The sequence below is a fragment of the Musca domestica genome, unplaced genomic scaffold (assembly GCF_030504385.1).
Source record: "Musca domestica strain aabys unplaced genomic scaffold, Musca_domestica.polishedcontigs.V.1.1 91, whole genome shotgun sequence".
Taxonomy (NCBI): Eukaryota; Metazoa; Arthropoda; class Insecta; order Diptera; family Muscidae; genus Musca; species Musca domestica.
In genome coordinates this window covers 1,177,328-1,192,275 of record NW_026712439.1, presented here as the reverse complement: position 1 = coordinate 1,192,275, position 14,948 = coordinate 1,177,328, and the positions used below count along the sequence as shown (strand labels likewise).

The 14,948-nt window shown below is 34.4% G+C and overlaps 1 protein-coding gene across 5 annotated transcripts in view; it reads left to right on the top strand.

Moving 5' to 3' along the window:
- The window catches only part of LOC101888195 (cyclin-dependent kinase 5 activator 1), a 210,432-nt gene that overhangs the window by 98,342 nt on the left and 97,142 nt on the right, over positions 1-14,948 (top strand). The window lies entirely within an intron of this gene.

Sequence of the window (14,948 nt, the reverse complement as noted above, 5' to 3'; positions counted from 1 at the left end):
TTTCCTCATTTGCATTAAATCTCCAGAAAATTAATTGATATTTTCTATCAGAATTTTCAACCCATATTTGCCGATACATTTTTTCAATATCAGCTGAAAATACATACCTATGCTTCCTGAATCTGAGCAAGATGCTAAACAGCTCATCCTGGATTCTAGGACCGGTATGTATTATGTCATTTAAAGACAACCCTGTTGTCGTCTTACAAGACGCGTCAAATACGACCCTCAACTTTGTAGTTGTACTTTCTGGTCTGAGGACGCAATGATGTGGTAGATAATATTCATCTTCCATCATTTTAATATTTTTTACCATTTTCATGTGGCCCAACTCCATGTATTTTCTAAGAAACTCATGGTATTGCATTTTAAGGTCGGCATTTTTATTCAACTTTCTTTCTAATGCCAAAAACCTTCTCTTAGCTGCAACACTAGATGATCCTAATTTAGAAACATCTTGTTTGAATGGTAATCGAACTTCGAATCTACCATCCGGTGTTCTCTTAACACCTTCTTCAAACAATTCCTCACATCTTTTCTCATCTTCGGTGAGTTTTATTGCTTTTGGAAGTTCTTCTATCTCCCAAAACTTCTGTAACAACTCCTCGCATTGCGTTTGGACTGTTGCTACAACCTTCTTTTCATTTACAGAATTATCAATCATAGCGGGCCCACTGACTATCCATCCTATTCTGTAGAATACAAGTACCCGCTTTAATCTTCCCTTCTTTTAATATTTCATAAAATACTTCAGCCATATCTATTCCACTTGGAATGTTGTATTTGGTGTCAGCAAGTACCATTTCTTGAGGAATTTTTTCCGCAATAACTTTTGTTTCTGGTACATTTGATAATATGGTTGGTATTACTAGTACTTCCATATTAGCCCTATATTTTGAAGTTTTAGACTTCATTGTTATATCTACCTTTTCTTGGCAAATAGATTTATTTCTGGACAAACCTTCAATTTCTGTATCCGATTTTGTACCAGATAAATTAAGCTTGTCTTTTAACGCTTTCGTCATTAGACAAACCTGAGATCCACTGTCTAGTAAGGCTCTGCACCTTATCCATCTATTTGCATTGTCCTTTACTAAGACAGTGGCTGTTGACAACAATATGCATACATTATTTCTTTGCCTATTGTTCACCACAGTTTTGAGCAAACTTTTTCTTTATGTAATAAAGAGTTGTGTTCGCCTTGACAACTTTTACAATTTATATTACTAGTACATATTTTTTTATAATGCCCACTAGCTAAGCATCTGGAACAAATGTTTCTTTCTGAAACAATGTTCCATTTTTTATCCACGGGAAGGACACGAAATTTAGAACATCTATTTAGCGCATGACCAACAGAGCATCCGAGCGGACATTTTTCCCTCGGGTTATACTGCCCCTTCGCATTTCCATCAGGACGCATTTCTTTCACATTTTGTGACTGCGTCCTTGATAGCTCCTCCATCTAGAACCTGGGTCACCGGACTTTTGCCTATTGTAATTCCCAGAAAACTGTTGACTAGCCTCTAATGAAAATTGCATTTGCTTCAAAAATTTCATTAGGCTGTCAACTTTTGGAAGCTGTTTCTGCGCTCCTACAGACTGCTCAAACTGGATTCTTAAATTTTCATCCAGCTTCCTTTGCAGTACATAACACACGAATCCTTGATACAATTCTTCTGCATCGATTCGTGTCGCTTCTAAAGCTTGTAAGCTTTCTCCTACCGTATCTACAAATTTCTTCACACTTTGTGAATTAAACGATACGTAGGGAGCATCTAGTATAGACCTGAAATATATTGAGGTTGTATCTCTTTTATTTGAGTAATGTTCCTTCAATATATTCCACGCCGTTTCAAAATATTCTTCCGTGGCGGGCAATTTTGATATATTCCTACGCGCCTCGCCACTTACTTTTGCCTTTAACATACACTTTTTTTGTGTTTTTGTTATTGGCTGCTCTATTACCAATTGTTCAAACAATTCCCTAAATGATTCCCATTCTTCCATTTTTCCATTGAACATTGGTATCTCTATGGATGGAAGCGTAAATGGGAGAGACATTGGTTTGGTCTCTTTCCTAGGCATCGTTAGGTACCTATCTTTTAACGTATAGAAGAGTTCAGTCTCTCCATCTTCACCGAACTCTTTGGAATACTCGAAGTAGTTCTTCTGAGCCGTGTAAAACACTTCTCGAACTTCTTCCCTAGAGATATCCTTTTTGGCTGCTTCATTCAGAATATACTCTAGATCGTTTAGGGCGTATTTGAAATGCGATACCAAGTATGAAGCTGGATCACGATTCCTATGCCCTTTGCTCCCGCCATCATGTGTGCTCTCAACGGGCTGCTTTGAGGTCGACGGCATTAATGGGACAGCTACTCGTTGGTCAGAGTATGCAGGAGGAGCACATGCCCCTGGAAACTCATTTAGAGTCAGAGTCGAAGCTCTTTTTGACTCTCCTGACTTTGCTGTAAGATCTGCGTATCGCGCAGAAAATTTCTCAATCGCATCTTTCACCTGGTTCCTGAAAGGACCTGTATAGTAAGCATTCTTTTTTAGTGTGTGCGATGGCGATTGGAGTTCCCTATCATTCTTTTCAAATTCCTGAGTCAACTCGGTGAATTCTTTATAGATCTCATTCACCTTGTCCATTAGAGTCTCCCCCATTACAGTCGTACTTACTACGTGATTTAAATGGTTGTAGAGCTTGATAATGGCCTCTCCCAAAACTTTTTGCCTTGAAACGAGTTCTAAGGCATTCATTTTGTATGTGAAAATATAATAAAAATAAAAATTTAAAATTGTAAAAAGAAGTTGGTAAGTCCACACTTTTGCTTTTTTAAAATATTTTTTGTGATTTTAAATTTTTATTTTTATTAATATATATATTTTTTTTTAATATATATATTTTCAAACAACACTATATATATTTTATTTTTTTTATTGTTACGCGCCGCGGTTTTAATCGGTTTTTACGTTTAATATTTTATTAAATTATATTTCTCTTTATTAAAATATAACTTTGCTTTTTTTTATATAAATGCACTTCACTTTTTCACTTTTTTTTTCGCGGTTACGCACTCAAAAACTAGGGGTCACCAAAATGTTAAGGAGAGAAGGAAATTAAAAAGAGCGATGTTTTATTGTTCGATGTAGAACGGGAACTGATTTTATTGAATTTCTTTTCTTAACTCTAAACCTTACACTAGAGTCATAAAACTATACAATACATTACACATACATTGAACGAAATGCTTAACATATTTGGGTTGGACGACATTTATTATCTTTATTTACGATAACCCAATATAAACACGGACAACAAATATTCTAAGTGCATTCAAAAAATAATAATGTTTAAACGCATTGTGTGCGGCGATATCATTTTCATTCTACCTACGCACTGCTTATCTACAATGCAGACCTGCACACACACTGCGTGAGGGTAATAAAGAACATATTTTATTATCCACTTTTAGGCAGACATGTAACAAACAAATATTTCCTTTTAAAATACAAAAATGCCTCATCTAACTCCAAAATTAACCACACGTACAGTTCACTAAACTGTACAATGTTATTGTTTATTTAATAAATAACTTGTGTTGTTGTCATGACGATAATGCTAAAATCGTCGATAAATTTAACAAAATTCTTTCATGTTGTCAATTTTTGAAAACAAAGAATACACGACAAATCCAATTTTAAACATTTTTTTTCGACAAAATAACAACTAAAAGTTTTATATTGTTTTTATAACAACTAGAACAATAGTTGTTTTTTTTTTTGCTCTGTCGTTGTTTTTTATTACATCCAACTTGGAAAGGTAGTAACACATCTTAATATTCATCGTAGACCCACAGTCCACATTATTTAAAATTTTGTATTTGCAAATTAAAGTGGAAAGAATTCCGATACAATTTTTTTATCCAATGGTCAAGGGGATTGAAACTTCGGACCGAACTTAATGTTTTAATGTCGCCGTTGTGAGCAACACTTAAATCGTTTTTGAATTCACTTTAAAATTTGAAAGGGAAGGGAATTAATATATTTTAGGCAAATCCCACTCTGAATTGGTTTCTTCTAAATTTGGGGGAAGCATTTATTCTCTCGTCTTTGGCAATGTTCGATCTGATTTTCACAAAAATCCATCCTCTTTTGGTGCACATAAAATGTGAAGTCCAATTTCAACTTAAAGAAATATATATAGATCTCATATATTTCTTCAAGTTGAAGTTGGAAATCTTAACAGATTTCTATAAAGTTTAGCAGAGTTATGTCTTTGCTGAACCCAATCAATTTTTATTAAATATTTGGTACAAAATAAACAGAAATCGGATAAAGATATATATGGGAGCTATATACAAATCTTAACCGATTTCAATAAAATTTGGCAGAGGTATTTCTGGGCTGTTTCTGATAACTGACACAAAATATCGAAAATTCTGACTTCGAGTTCGAACAATTATTCAATTAATCAAAATATCGTTGTTTTGGAGTGAATATTACGAATGTGAGGGACTTAAATACCAAATCTGATGAAAAATATATGTGGGAGCTAAAGCTATATCTGAACCGATTGTCACCAAAGCACAGTGGTCGCTGCCATTGGCCAAAATTCAAAAAATGAAAATCAGATATTTATTGTCAAATGTGTACACATGGACTCTGAAGGGGATAAGCTCTCTAGAAAACATAATAATCATGGCTTTATTCTAACGGCCCACTTCGAGAATAGCATAAAAAAGAGGAAAGGTAGTTAGTTGCTTGTTTCAGAGGGATCAGTGCAAAAATGGAGAAAAAGTAGAACTGTATTACAAAATTAATTGCATTTCAAAATGACAAATCTTGGCATAATTATTGAAAAGCAAGATATTAACTTATTTTGAGTGCAGTAATTTGTGTGTTTAGTAGTTGTGTACAACATAGGAGATGTGCGTGTTCTGAGTCGCTTTTAAGATTAATTTTGACAATAAAATTGGAATTCAGTTAAAGTTTTAATTGTCTTCCCCCCTGAATCCTACAATGTGATTTTTTCACGCTATTAATAACGATCCTAAGATTCTAAAAGTACCAAATTAATGCTCAGATTTTGTCAGATGTGTATGTTATGCCCAAAATACTGAGTTTTATGGTGCTAGTAACATAGAATATGTTTTAATTGTTTGGGATTGATAAAGATGTAATTGAGAGATGTTCAATACTGATAGACTCATTGGTTTCTGTGTGCAATATTAATGTCGAAAACTTTAAATCATTTGCACGGGAAACTGCAAAAGACTTAACAAATAGATATCCATGGTACTATTTTCCACCCACAGTTCATAAAATTTTAATACATGCACCCGACATTATAAGATATGCCATTGAATCAATTGGAGAATTATAGAAGGAGGCTGCGGAGTCAAGAAACAAAGATACCAAATGTACCGCCTTCTTCTGAGCTCTGACCCTTTTATAACGGACAGCGAACGTTACCAAACAATAACACTGAAATATATAAATAACACTGAAATGTATAAATATCCATTAATAACTTCGATTCAGTTTTATATTGAATTGTTATTTTATTTTTTTAAAGAAAAAAAATTGAAAATAATAAAATTGGGAATTGATTTGTATAACAAATACTTTGATTTTTGGAGGTACCTTTCCAGGGGGACTCTACATAAAGGGGGGCCGTTCCTAAAAAAAAATTAGTAAGATTATTCTTTAACTCTTTAGAACGTAAAATGTCAAGTAGCAGAACAGTCTGGTGTGGAAATGTGACAAGAATTCGCAAATAACTCTTATTCGGGAGGTACATTGTAAGGGGACAATGCCAAACCATGCACCGATCATATCCATTTTGTCACATTTTTTTATTTTTATCCCATCAAGGTACCATAACCAAAGATTCATATTAATATCTGCACTGAAACTATTTTTGGCCGCTGTTCCCAGAGGACCTCGACCACTGTGCAAAGTTGACACACTTGCTTATAGGCTGTATTAGGTCGGATATGTCGAGATCCATTTTACTTGGAAGAATATGATACATATGGTGCGCAATAAATTTAGATCGACGAATATATAAGTTAAATTAATCCGTTATTTCAGTGCTATGCTCTTTAGTTTTATTATACCCCCACCATTGTATGTCATTCCGGTTGTAAAACCTCGAAATATACAATTTTGACCCCACAAAGTATATATATATATATTCTTGATCAGCATAAAATTCTATGTCGATGTAGCAATGTCCATCCGTCTATCCGTCTGTGGAAATCACTCTAGCTACCGAAAGAATTGAAGTATATTGATAAAACTTTATTCAAATGTATATTATGTCTGCAGGACTTTTGGTATTGAAAATGGGCCATGTATGTCCAGGTTTTCGTATAACCCCCATATAACGGTTACTCCCGATATTCGGCATTTTGTTGATGTTAACGGATTTTTTTAACCGGAATTGTTTCAAATTGAGTATTTGATGTTCGTAATGGATACTACAGCCTAAGAAAGAAAATTGTCTGTTCAGGTCCACGTCTTTGTGTAGTCCCCATATAACGGAACCTCCCGATATTCGGTATTTTGATGATTTTAGCGACATTGTTCACCGGAGTTGTTTCAAATATGGTATTTGAGGTTTGTTATGGATACTATAACCTAATACAGAAAATTGTCTGTGCAGGTTCCCGTCTTCGTACAGCCCCCATATAACGATACCTCCCGATATTCGTTACATCCCGATATTTGGTATTTTGATGATTATAGCTACATTATTCACCGATTTTTTTTAAGTTTTGCATTTGAATATTGTAATGGCTTTTGACAAAAGTTACCTATGCAGGCCCATGTCGTCGTATAGACCCTAATATAACAGCTAGATTTGGTATTTGTAAGATTTTAACAGAATTTTTAACGGATTTCATTGTTTTTGAGAATTGCCAAATTCAAAGGGTATTCAAAGTACAGCCCGATTGAACTTACAGCTGTTTTACTTGATTTTATTTTCGAACTGCTATGCACTTTTTCAGTTGAACAGCATGTGTTGTGCCGCTCGCTTTAATAAAGTGTCATCTAATAACAATTGTTGAACGCATTCTGGCATTGTTGTTGTTATTTGGTCTTTAAAAATTATCTTCACAATCATTTTCATTGATCTTTTTTAGAACTCAAATTTATCATTAAGATGATGGTTAAAATTGATATTAGACTAGTTTCAATCAAATACAGATACATATTTTTTATTTCGTTTACATTTTACATCGCTTGCAAATCTTAATTGTTTTTTAGAAATTTTGAAATGTTTTCTATTTGTTTCCCTATTTTGAAAGTCTTCATGGTCTGCTAACCATATCCTAGATGTCCCGATCTGATTTAATGACCTTCTACTTTTTTTGGGCATTGCATTTTCCCTATTTCATTCTTGATAAAGATGATCTCCTATGTAGAATAGTGTAGGATCCGTTGGTATAGGAGTTGCATAAAGTTTTGGAACGTTAGGCTCGAACTTGTTCTCCTTGCAAACTTTGCTGATGTTGAGCAAATTAGCGAAGTAATAATTTTCTAATAATTTTTGTATTGTCTATAGACTTAATTTCATAATATTTGGTTGTTTGATGATATGCCAATTATAGGAATGGAATATTATGTTGAACTTGCATGAGGACTCTGTAGAGTCTTCTACCGAATAAATTAGATCTTCTGAAGAAGTTTTAGCACTGTGCTTCGTTGGCGTCAGCGTGTTAACAACTGCACATTCGTGCTGCCTGGCTTGTAGATCAACTCATAGTTGTACTCTTCCAATTGTGCCTTCCATTTTTTCATCTTCACATTGCACAGTGGTCGAGGTCGTATGGGAACAGCGGCCAAAAATACTTTTAGTACAGATATCAATATGATTCTTTGGTTATGGTACCTTGTTGGGATAAAAATTAAAAATGTGACAAAATGGATATGGTCGATGCATGTTTTGGCATGGTCCACTTACAACGTACCTCCCGAATAAGGGTTATTTGCCCAATTTTTGTCACATTTCTACACTAGATTGGTCTGTTATTTGACATTTTACGTTCTAAAGAGCTAAAAAATAGTCTTACTGAAAATTATTTGGAACGGCCCGCCTTCAGGTAGAGTCCCCCTGTAAAGGTTCCTCCAAAAATAGAAGTATTTTTTATACAAATCCCCCTGTAAAGGTACCTCCAAAAATAGAAGTATTATTTATACAAATCAAAATTCCAAATTTGATTATGTTTTTGTAAACAAAATAGACAATTTTTTTGTAAACAGAATAAACAATTCAATATAAAATTAAATGAAAGTTACTAATGGATATTTATAAATTTTAGTGTTATTCAAGTAAATCAAATGCACATTTTAATAATATAGATTTTTTATTGATTGGTAACGTTCGCTGTCCCGTTATAAAAGGGTCAGAGCTCAGAAGAAGACGATTAATAATTTTTTCGGGTATGATTTAGTCGAAACTTTTTTATATCTTTGTTTCTAGACTCCACGGCCACCTCTTAGAATTTTCCAATCGATACAATGACAAATTTATATGTATTAAAATTTTATTAGCTGTGGGTGAAAGATAGTGCCATGGATATCTATTTGTTAACTCTTTAGCCGTTTCCAGTGCAAAGGCCTTAAATTTTTGGACATTAATATTATACCCAGAAGACAATGCAGGCAACATTATATATAGTATATTGGGCATAACATACAAATCTGACAAAATCTGAAAGTTAAATTAGCACTTCTTGAATCTTAGGACCATTACTAATGGCGTGAAAAAAATCACATTGGAGGATTCAGGGGGGAAAACAATTAAAACTTTAACTGAAATCCAATTTTATTTTCAAAATTAATCTTAAAGGCAACTCAAAACACTCACATCGTCTATATTATACACAACTACTAAACACACAAATTACTGCACTAAAAATAAGTGAATACCTTGCTTTTCAATAATTATGCCAAGAATTGTCATTTTAAAATGTATTTAATTTTGTAATACAGATCTATTTTTACTCTTTTTTTACTGATCCCACTGAAAAAAGCAACTAACTACATTTTCTCTTATTTGATGCTATTTTCGAAGTGTCCCGTTAGAATGAAGCCAAGATTATTATGTTTTCTAAAAAGCTTAACCTCTTAAGAGTTCATGTGTACACATTTGACAATAAATATCTGATTTTAATTTTTTGAATTTTGGCCAATGGCAGCGACCACTGTGCATTGGCGTATTTATTGATTAACGCAAAGGTCAATAGTTGATGATCTGTAAATATTTTAATGCTCTTCGCACCATATGAGTAGAAATTCAATGCACTTAAAGTCAAACTTATTGTCATAATTTCCTTGTCGTTTGTGACGTTTTGCTCCTCAGCTCTGTTTAGAGTTCAAGACAGGTAGGTAATGGGCTTATTGTCTTGTGATGAGTCTAACGGTTTGGATATTTGAGCATATCCCCGAATAAATCTTCTATAGTTCTTAGTCAATCCTAGAAACGAACGTAGACAACGGACCGTTTTGGGTTGCGGAAAATCCATTCATTCATTTGTTTGATAAAGGATAATTTTTTGACTTTTTGATTTTCTTTGACCTACGTTACTAAATCAAATGCACAGAATTTGAGTTATAAAAAATAGAATTACACTTTTATATCATCCAAATGTTGTTAAAAGTCTTCATAATCTCTTTTTTTCCAAGTCCAGAATGATCCTCGAGGCCTCGAAGAACATGTGTGTGGTGGTGTAGGAAATTGTTGGCAAAGGCTGAGAGTATTAATATGCTGTGGGATTTTTATTAAGAAGTTAATATAAATTTTAAAATTTCTGCATATGGTTATTGTATTCTTATACAATAATTTCAATTGAAAACCTTTAATTTATATTTGGACTTTGCCGGTGGTGGGAATTCAACCCACGTCACTATGATTCTTAGCAGTGCCCTCTTGCTACTTGGGCTATCGATGCTTCTACAAGCTTTGTTGTAAAATAGATTCAGGCATGTGTTGAGAATAGAAAGATGACCGTTTCGTCTGTGTTCAATTTCAATTCCGATTTTATTTCAAAAATATGTTTCTTAAGTGCTACAAAAACTAATCTAACTTAACCTAATCGCAGCCACACAATTATTCCTATCTATTCTAATATTGAATGGAGAACATTGCAGGGCTGCTTGTCATTTCATTCTAGTGGTTTTGTGCATATTGTATAACCTTTATTATCATAACCTTTATTATCTGATACATTATCGTATGCGTCAGCGCACAAAATCACCAAATTGTTCACATGTGGTATTTGATGGCGGCTGGGAAATATGTAGTTTTTGAATATTAATTGTTTATTGCTAGATTTTCCCAGCGCCTCAACCGCAATCAAAAGTGTGTACAAAGTATTTTGTACATTCTCCCGGGCGGCTTAAATGCGTATATTTTAGTGGACTGCATTAGATTTTCAATGGGTGTAGAACTGGCCTATATAACAAAATATTTAGATTTAATAATAATTATAATATATTATATAAATTATCCTAGGTGACCGCTTGCAGGAAACGGCTCCACTTTTCTGCCCAGTCTCTCTTGTAGATATCACCACCTTTATCTGCCGGCTTCATTTTCTATGCTGCCGAATTAGTGGTCCATCGCTGCAGACCGTCATCACGCAAGTGGCAAATGATTGCCATTGGCTTTATGGTAAGCTCCGGTTTGTCATCTTCTGTTCTAACGGCCATTGATGATTTGCTATTGATTTCTCTAAGGCAATACCGTTCAAGAACCAGAACCAGAGAACTTTGTTCGGCTTTTCCCACTTCTTCGATGCATTCTTTTCCTCTTGAATCGTCGTCGTAATCATCATATTCGTCGAAAATTTTGGATCCTTCTGTGCGCAGCGGCTTCTCATCTTTTTCCACTTTTCGATTATTTTAAGTAACTTGATAAGTTCCTCCCGAAGTGGTTTTTCATCAGTCAGTGCGACACCAGAATTTCCTTCCAAGCCTGGAATCTGTTTTCGTTCAACAGCATTATGTCCTCTCTTACACTTGACTGTTGTTTGGACAAGCATCTTTCTCAGCTTCGAAGACTTCCTCTTGTTCCTTGTCTTCATTTTTATTTTTGCTAGGAACATCTGATTGATTAGTTCCATCATCGATTGTATATGCTCCTGCTGCTGCAGCATCGTTTTCTGGAACGCCTGAAACTATTGCTGCATTGTTGCTGTCATATAATATTATATATTCAATGCCCCAGGATTTTCGAGCTCAATGCCTCCTGACGTTGTTGTTTTGTCCGCTCACGTTCCCCTTCTTGGAGCTTTTGTTTTTGGGATCCTTTTTATACCCTCCACCTTGGAAAGGAGGGTATATTAACTTTGTCATTCCGTTTATAACATCCCTAAATATTCGTCGTAGACCTCATAAAGTATATATATTAATGATCAGCATAAAATTCTAAGCTTTAACGATGTCCGTCTGTCCGTCTGTTGAAAGCACGATACAGGCCACATTATTTGACGTAGAGCGTCAAAATTTAGCAGAATAATTTGTACTGTGTCTAGGATGGGAAATGAGCTATATCGGTCAACGTTTTGGTATAATCCATATAACGGTACCTCCCGATATTCGGTATTTTGATGATTTTTGCCACATTTTTTCACGGATTTGTCTGAAATTTGGTATTTGTAGGTCATAGTGGGTTTAGTTCGTGTGGCGAAACATTGCATGTGTAGGTCCACGCTTTGGTATTTTCCCCATATAACGGTATCTCACGATATTCGGTATTTTGATGATTTTTGGCACATTTTTCATGGATTTGTCTAAAAATTGTTTTTAGTGGGTCAGAATTGGTTCTAATGTTTCCATGGTGGAGGGTATTAAAAGTTTGGCCCGGTCAAACTTAATGTTTTTTTCACTTGTTCATTTTTCAACAAATAGTTGATCATAATGAGTTTTAGCTCCGTAGGCGAAACATTGTATGTATAGGTCCTCGTTTTTGTATAGCCCTATATAGCGGTACCTCCCGATATTCGGTATTTTGATGATCTTTGCAACATTTTCCCACGAATATGTCTTAAATTTGGTATAAGTGGGTCATAATTGATTCTAATGTTTCCATTACCCTAAGGTGGAGGGTATTAAGAGTTCGGCCGAACTTAATGTTTTTTTACTTGTTCAGTTTTTGCATCATCTTCTGCTTTTTTATATTTCTTAGTTTTTTTTTTTTTTTGTATGATTTGCTTCTTTATTTTTTATGTTTTTTTGGCTTTTTTTCATTTATTTATTTTTTTTTTAATTTATTTATTTTTTAGTTGGGACTTTTGATGTACTCTTTTCAAATTTGTATGTTTTTTTTTGTGACTTTGTTGAACTCTTTTAGCGATTTTTTTACGTTGCCCCGTGGGTCTTTTTTTTCTTTGGTTTTGCCCCTATGACGTGTTTTTTTTTTATTTTTGCCCATTGGGTTTTGTTTGTAATATGTATAATTATTTTTATATAATTCTGCCTCTATGGTTTTTTTTTTTGCACAATGGCTTTTTCGTCTAATTTTGTCCCTTCGACTATTTTTTAAAATGCCCCACGGTCTTACATTTAAAATGCCTTTTGGTAGCAATTCTCCTCTTTTTTTGAAGAATAGCTACTTCTGCTTGTAGTGAGTCTCTTACCACTGCTGGGGGAAAACTCCTACAATTTTTTCTTTTGTGGTCCCTAGTTCTTTTCACTTTATAAAAAAGTGAAGTCACGATTGACTAATGTAAATGAGAATAGAGTCCAATCTCCCTCTTCGATTGTCAACACTATTCTTTATTCGGATCCTGCTAGGAAGATCAATGTTTTGAGTGAGAAAAGAAAACCAGCCGAAAAATTCTCGATCCGCTTGAAGGATCAATGTTATAGCGAGAAAAGAGTCCATAATCCCTCTTCGATTATACACTCTATTCTTTATTCGGTGATGAGAAAAGAATACAACCACTTTGCTAGGGTGTTATTTCAATTCTGATTTATTTCAAAAATATTTTTTTTAAGTGCTACAAAAACTAAACTAACTTAACCTAATCGCAGCCACACAATTATTCTTATCTATTGTAATATTGAATGGTGAACATTGCAGGGCTGCTTGTCATTCATTCTAGTGGTTTTGTGCATCTACTGAGCGCATCGATATCTGTGCGTGTGGGTCATAACTTTTATTATCTGATACATTATCGTATGCGTCAGCGCACAAGATAACCGAATTGTTCACATGTGGTATTTTATGGCGGCAGGGAAATATGTAATTTTTGAATATTGATTGTTTATTGCTAGAATTTCCCAGGGCCTTAACCGCAACAAAAAGTATGTACAAAGTATTTTGCACAGCATGCAAGCACTCCGGTTAGCAATATCGGATGTCAACGTAGAAGAATATTCTTCCAACAACAACTTGATGATGGTATCGACTGGTTGTGGTTTGATGACATGCCAACGCAGAAGCTAGTCTAAAAATTAACGCCAACGACTATTGGTTGTTGTTAAAGATTCTCTTCGTAATTATCGCCACAGCTGGCTTCATATTACTGTCAAGTTTTCATAATCATCTGGCACATTATCTTCATGAGCATTGGCCTCGAAGTTGAACACAATTTTCTGCTTCTGCGACTGATGAATGATTTCAGAATTTTGTCGTTCGAAGTTAAATTGTCTGCCGTTGATAGCACTTTTCATCTGTGATCTATTCTGGTAGTCCACTTGCCTAGTCTGGATGGATTGATTAACATCCATTGGGACTGCAGGTTTTGATGGAAGAGCAGGTTTGTGTCGAACAAACTGATTTTGTCCAGATATATTCATTGCTGGAGGTCGATATGGAATGCTTCCAGTTCCTCAGTACTGCTGTTGCCAATTTGGAATGTCTGATAACGATTATCATTTGGACCTCTGTACTGTCCATTTCTTTGTCCTGAAGCTTCACTTCCAAGCTCTAAACAGTCAATGTTATGTAGGATTTTGTATAGGGTTTAATTTTGGGATTTGCGCCAGAAGATGGGATAGCCGAATTCTATAACTCATAGCGTCAACATTTGATATTAATTTGTCCAAATCACTCAGCCTTGAAAAATACCAAAAACGGTAAAACTTTTCTTTTGTAGGTTAATAATTAATTCGCTCCTATTATTGATAATAATTATTCGCTCCTATTTATTGATATTTATGCAATTAGCACTATAAGCTTTAAGAGTTTCTCTGGTTTATTTTCACAAAAGGCATGATTTCTACCATTATGATCATTCTTCACAAAAATAATTTAGGATTTTTTGTCTTAAATTTTTAATTTGCTTACAGAATTATTTTAATAATTGATCTTTCTTTGTTCACAAAAATACTTTTTTACACTCCACCATACTCACATACTATATTCACTTTGTCATTCCCTTTGTAACTCTCCGAAATACTCTTGTCAGACCCATGAAAATATATATATTCTTTATCAGCGTGAAATTCTAAGTCGATTTAGTGTTGTACTAACGTGTCTGGGTGTTGTACTAACGTTAATATTTGGCACACATATGTATTTTGCCAGTAGGCAGGTAAAGTTGGTAAATGAGACATGTGGGTCCACGCTTTCGTATAGTCCCCATATAACGGTACCTCCCAATATTCAGTATTTTTATTATATTAGCCCCTTTATTCAACGGAATCGTGTTAAATTTCGTATTGGAAAATCTTAATGGGTACTACAGCCTGTGATAGAAAATTGTCTCTGCACCGGAATTGTCTTATTAAGGATATTACTTATCATTTTTAACTTACTAATATTAATGGTGCAGTTTTCATGTTCTTTCTATTCGGGGTGGCAGCTGTCTTTTGGTTTTCTTTGGATACTAAGCGGCTTATTCCATTCGGTTTTGGGTCCGTTTATAAATCCGTAGTGGTTGGGCGCCAGGTAAATTAAGTCTATAGTGCTATGCACTTGTTTA